Source organism: Mytilus californianus, unplaced genomic scaffold (genome assembly GCF_021869535.1).
Source record: "Mytilus californianus isolate M0D057914Y unplaced genomic scaffold, xbMytCali1.0.p SCAF_33, whole genome shotgun sequence".
In the NCBI taxonomy this organism is placed as follows: Eukaryota; Metazoa; Mollusca; class Bivalvia; order Mytilida; family Mytilidae; genus Mytilus; species Mytilus californianus.
In genome coordinates, this window is record NW_026262683.1 from 2,645,932 (window position 1) to 2,651,984 (window position 6,053).

The window sequence follows — 6,053 nt, forward strand, 5'->3', positions numbered from 1 at the left end:
ATCTCTTCCATGCCCGTGTTGAACATAAAAAACTAAATATTACATAAACAACACCCCTAATGCTCATGTTGGTTGTCATTGTGCAACACAGTTAATACATAGAAAACATAAAACATAGAACTCCTTTTGTCATATAAAACACTGTCAAACATCCAATCATACTATCCACACTGATCTGTGTCCACACTTGTTACATAGAAATATATCTAAAAACCAAACATTGTTTGTGTTAAGGAAAATACGCAATCGTTTCACATTTCAAATATTTTGTACACAAATGTAGAGTGGAATATGCTAGTAATCATTCCATTTCGTAAAAGAGCCTACACAGAGGCGGTATTAGGGAGCCCGAGGAGCAGGAGTCCGGCCCACTTATGGGTCTACATATATGATTAATGTATATACTTTGCACATGTTCCACTCCAAACATTGCCTAGTTTGCCCCTCCCTTTTTCAAAATTCTGGATCCGTATCTGCTACACATCTAAGTGTTAAACAAAGTTTATTTTTAAACCGTTGATTTTTGTATAATCTAAAGGTAGCTTATCATAATTCATTATTTTGTTAGAAAAGTTCTGGTATCAAAAAGCTCTCCCATGACACGAGAATTGACTTTGTTTAAACCGAAAATACTAATAAAATAGTCTTAACCTTTATTTGTTCAATAATTGCATTTTGGATAGATATAGAATTTGAAAGTGATAAACAAATTCAACTGTATACTAGAACAATCTGTGTTTTTTTAAATCTGACAATTACTTATGTGTTGTTAAGAATCAGGATGCGAAGCTAATTAGTTTCATACGATAAACATCTCATCTTGAAATGAACAACATTTAATTCTGATTGGATTCGTAATGGTATCGTTAATTTTATAATTGGTCGAACGAGTTAAAGAAGTGTGAAAATGTTACGGAGTGGAGTCAAAACTATTTATCTCAGCAGACATTAGACATTGTATATACGTCATTTAGACGTTGGACCCTGACGTTGCACCTACGTTAGATTTTGATTGTATATGATATTTTATAGACGTCAAAATCTGACGTCCAGCCGACGTCGTGATAAACGTCTATACAACGCCAGTACAACGTTGTTAAAACATCAGTTCAACGTTGTTACAACATCAGATCTACCAGCAAAATGAACCCTGTAAAAAGTTCAATGTCGGTTCAACGTCTATCCAACGACAAAACAACCTTCATTTAAACTCTTTAAATATACTCTGATGTCAGTACAACATCTATTCAACGTAATAACAACCACCAATAAACCTCTTTAAATATGCTCAGATGTCAGTACAATGTCTTCAACGTAATAACAACCACCAATAAACCTCTTTAAATATGCTCAGATGTCAGTACAACGTCTATTCAACGTAATAACCACCACCAATAAACCATTTTAAATATGCTCAGATGTCAGTACAACGTCTATTCAACGTAATAACAACCATCAATAAACCTCTTTAAATATGCTGAGATGTCAGTACAACGTCTATTCAACGTAATAAAAACCACCAATAAACCTCTTTAAATATGCTCAGATGTCAGTACAACGTCTATTCAACGTAATAACCACCACCAATAAACCTCTTTAAATATGCTCAGATGTCAGTACAACGTCTATTCAACGTAATAACCACCACCAATAAACCTCTTTAAATATGCTCAGATGTCAGTACAACGTCTATTCAACGTAATAACCACCACCAATAAACCTCTTTAAATATGCTCAGATGTCAGTACAACGTCTATTCAACGTAATAACCACCACCAATAAACCTCTTTAAATATGCTCAGATGTCAGTACAACGTCTATATAACGTAATAACAACCACCATTAAACCTCTTAAATATGCTAAGATGTCTTCACATCATTCTTAAATAGTAAAGTACTGATCAAAGTATTTAAGTTGGTCAAGAAGAGGTCAATCAAACAAAATTCAAACTAGTAAACGTCCTGAATAAGTGCTTGAACATCAGAAAATCGTTCTATATATCAAATTCTGGAAACCTTATGTTGAGTGCTTGTGAACATGTCACCACAACTACCTTGTACAACAATCTGATGTTATACATATATAAAAAAAATCATCAAAAATCATAAACATATTACATATTTAATATGGGATTTTTTAAACATTTAAAACATCAATGTCTATCATCAGCTCCATCTCTATTATTGGCATCTCCATTTCCGTTATTGGACGCTCCTTTTGCATTGTTGGCCGCTCCATTTGCATTGTTGGCCGCTACTATTCCTGCTGCTGCATCAGCTTTTTTCTTACGCCCACCTCCTCCCATTCTGTCAGGTGCATACTTCAAGTATGCTGCAGTCACCTGAAGAATGTTATGTTCAGTTATTGGAAACAGATTCTTGGCAGTTTCTGGAATAAAAAATATAATTTTTTGTGAAACCAGACAGTGTTAAAATCAAGAATTTGTCAATTTTCATTCATATGACACATATAAAGTAAACATTCAAAATAATCTTGAGAGAAACAACTTCATATTTTGTCTCTATATTTAAAAAATTATGAATTAAATAAATCAAAGCTTTAAAATAAACCAATTCGTCTATTTCTTGCTCAAGGGTTGAAAAAATCTCATTTTTTAAACTTTAATAGCACAGAGACATGTTTTATTTTTTATTTTTTTTAAATTACCCAAAATCACAAAAATGGCAATGCAATTCCAAACTGTATTGACACTGCTTAAAAGAATATTAAAGAAGCAAATAAATTACCTACCCACAATAACCTTGCATATTTCTGTGGATTCAAACTTTAATTTTCCACGGTTTTCCTTCATGTTGTTTTTTGCCATGAGTTCATTGGACATTATTCTGTAATGATAAATATATGTCAAAAAAGGAAGAAAATCTTTTTTTTAAATGTCAACAAATTTTTCAATTGAAAAAAGTCAGAAAATTTTATGAAATACATAAGAACTGTTATTTCATTCACAAACTTATTTTACTATTACAGGATTATAACAGTTTTGAATATTTAAACGTCATATCATTTAGTTGTCGATTCAGAAATACATGAAGCTGGTTTATGTTTCAATATTATAATTATGCAAGTTTTCTACAAAAAGGGTAAAATAGCACATTATGCTACAATCTAGTTTAGATATTGATAAAATAAAAGTTTCACAAAAATAGAAGTTACCTTCGCAAAATTTTCTGTAAATTGTCTTTACAATCACTGCCCCCTATCCTTTTAAGATGTTCTATCTGAAAAATAAATAAGTTATTACATACAAATTTATCATTATAGAGTGGCAATATATAGAACTTATGGAAACGACAAATTTAGCAATGTATCTTTTATAAAGAAACACTGCATCAACATAAATAGCAATAATTGTCACTTCTAACAATTGGTTAATTAAAAAGGATTTTTATTTATGTTAAATAATTAAAATGAAATCTTTAAATTCTATGACAACAATATAATATTTAAAGTTTTACCATGGTCTTTTTTTCTTGGGGTCTCTTCAACAATTCATTTATATTGTTGAAGTCTTCTTCTGTGTCTGCCTTTGTTGTTAATAAGTCAGGCAAAGGACATACACCTGCACCTACATTTTGTATAGGTCTCCCAGCCAGATCATTAAGCCCTGTCCTCAATTCCAATAAGAGTTGGAACACTTTTCTCTGAAATTCTAAAATTATCAAAAAAGATTATTATTAAATCATAAATTCTCATAAATATAGCATATATTTAGTCATATAAAAAAGTACTTGTGTCAAGGATTTTTCCGTAAGGAAATATATGATGAGAAGGAATCTTTATTTAATTTTATGATGGATAAAATCATAACTGAATGAACAGTACTGAACTGTAACAAAAGCTTTATTTTAAAGATAAACTGCAAATGAATATTTAATTAAGAGTTAAAACATAGATTTAAACAAACCCATACTTACTGGCCTCAGGCATGGGAAAGCCATCAGAACTTTTGTGTGCATTTTTACCGTCTCTCTGTCTTGATGCTGATGGGGTTTGTCCGTAATCCAGTCTAGCTGGAGTGCTGTCACTCTGTCTGGATTTCCGTCTTGACGTCAAGCTGGGTAGTCTGCTGTCCTTATGTCTTGACGTCATGCAGTCCCGTCTATTGTCTGACTGTCCCGACCTGTCTCGTCTTGACCTTGATCGTGATCGGTCTCGTCTATTGTCCGTCTGTCTTGACCTTGATCGTGATCTGTCTCGTCTACTGTCCTTCTGTCGTGACCTGTTAGTGTCTTGTGTGTTTGTCTTGACCGAGATCTGGACCTGTCTCGTCTATAGTCTGACCGTCTTGACATAGATCTTGACCTATTTCTTCTTTCATCTGTCCGTCTTGACAGAGATCTTAATCTGTCTTGTCTATAGTCGGATTGTTTAGACATAGATCTTGACCTGTTTCCTCTTTCATCTGTCAGTCTCGAAATAGATCTTGATCTGCCTTGTCCTTTGTCTGTCTATCTTGACATAGATCTTGACCTTGATCTGTCTTGGCTATAGTCTGTCAGTCTTGACCATGACCTGATTCTCTCTCTTGACCTTGATCGATCTTGTCTGTTTTTGTCTGGTTTGTCAGTTTGTCTTGAATTTGACATGACTTAACTTCCACTCTCTCTTGACCTTGATCGATCTTGTCTGATCTTGTCTGGTTTGTCAGTTTGTCTTGAATTTGACATGACTTTACTTCCACTCTCTCTGGACTCGTGTGCTTTTTCTGGTGCTGCTTTTCTCGGCGGTGTCGGTATTTGATAATCATCTAAAACAAAGAAAATGGACTTAATGCTTAAGGTAATCTAATGTATAATAGTTGAATCAATGGATGAATTACATGAGATTGTAATTGATTGATTGATTCAAAGAAAAATAAGACTTTTTATACAAATAAATATATATATTACAGTTTATATTAAATTTTATAAACGATGTTGTCAAAATTCTGTATTATACATGTTATAATACAAAAAAAGTACACCTTTAAGCTCAGAATTAGATTGAGATTTATTTTGTTCAAAAAATGTTTATTTTTATACCTTTTTGACTAGAACTATTACAGGCATTCTGTGACTTAGTTGTACTAGTCTTGGTCTGACTGCTGGAGCTATTACAGGCATTCTGTGACTTAGTTGTACTAGTCTTGGTCTGACTGCTGGATCTATTACAGGCATTATGTGACTCAGTTTTACTAGTTGTCTTACTTCTTGAACCAATTAATTCATCATTTCCAGATTCTTTGGACATGTCTTATAATAGAAGATTGTATATTCTTATATTGCAACTATGTGTGTAATTACATTACTTGTTTTGCTTTTAACATTTTTATAAAATAATTTTAATTATAATTACACCTTAATTAAGATTCCTGGGTTTTGATTGGTTGATAGCCAGTGTATTTGTCAACAATTTACTTTTATCTAATGAATATCTTTCATTTTTAAACGCCGCCAGGGTATATGCAAAAGGATATGCCTTTTTACCCTCTCTGCTGTGGTATTTGCCAAAAAATACTCTATCCGACTGGACGCTTGTAACGTCACGATCATCAATGCGTTTTTGTACGTTAATAGTCGGTGTAATTAAACAGATATAGCATGTTCTTGAGGGGTATTTGCGAAAAATACCTGTCTTGAGAATGAATTTCCCTCGCCTTGCGTCTTTTTAACATTCTCTCGACTGGCATTTTTTGCAAATACCCCTCCTTAACATGATATATCTGTTCCAAAATATATTTATAATCAATCCTAGTATTGACTGAATTGTCTGCTTTATAATAGACTGTTTTTTTCACATGAACAATAATGTAAACTTCTTAAAATTGCTACATCAATGTAGAAGGTATTTGTTGTAGTCTCATCTGTAAAATTTGAAATTCACTATTTGTCTATGTTAGCCAATCATTCAAAATACAAAACCGTTTCAGTCAATTGACAATCCCATAAAATTATTCTTGAAAAACTGTGATTTTAATGTTAATAAAATATATAATTTTACCCGTCACTAAATCTTTAAAGATCCTTTTGGTTTGCTTTCTTTTGTCAGTTTC

At 32.5% G+C, this 6,053-nt stretch overlaps 1 long non-coding RNA gene across 1 annotated transcript; it reads right to left on the bottom strand.

Annotated features, from left to right (window-relative positions):
- Positions 1-3,480: 3,480 nt before the first annotated feature.
- On the bottom strand, positions 3,481-5,248 carry LOC127736582 (uncharacterized). Its single transcript, XR_007999059.1, has 3 exons — positions 5,044-5,248; positions 3,937-4,769; positions 3,481-3,671 (listed from the first exon to the last, which is right to left on the bottom strand). It is a non-coding gene; the product is annotated as an uncharacterized LOC127736582 (long non-coding RNA).
- Between the last annotated feature and the right edge of the window lie 805 nt (positions 5,249-6,053).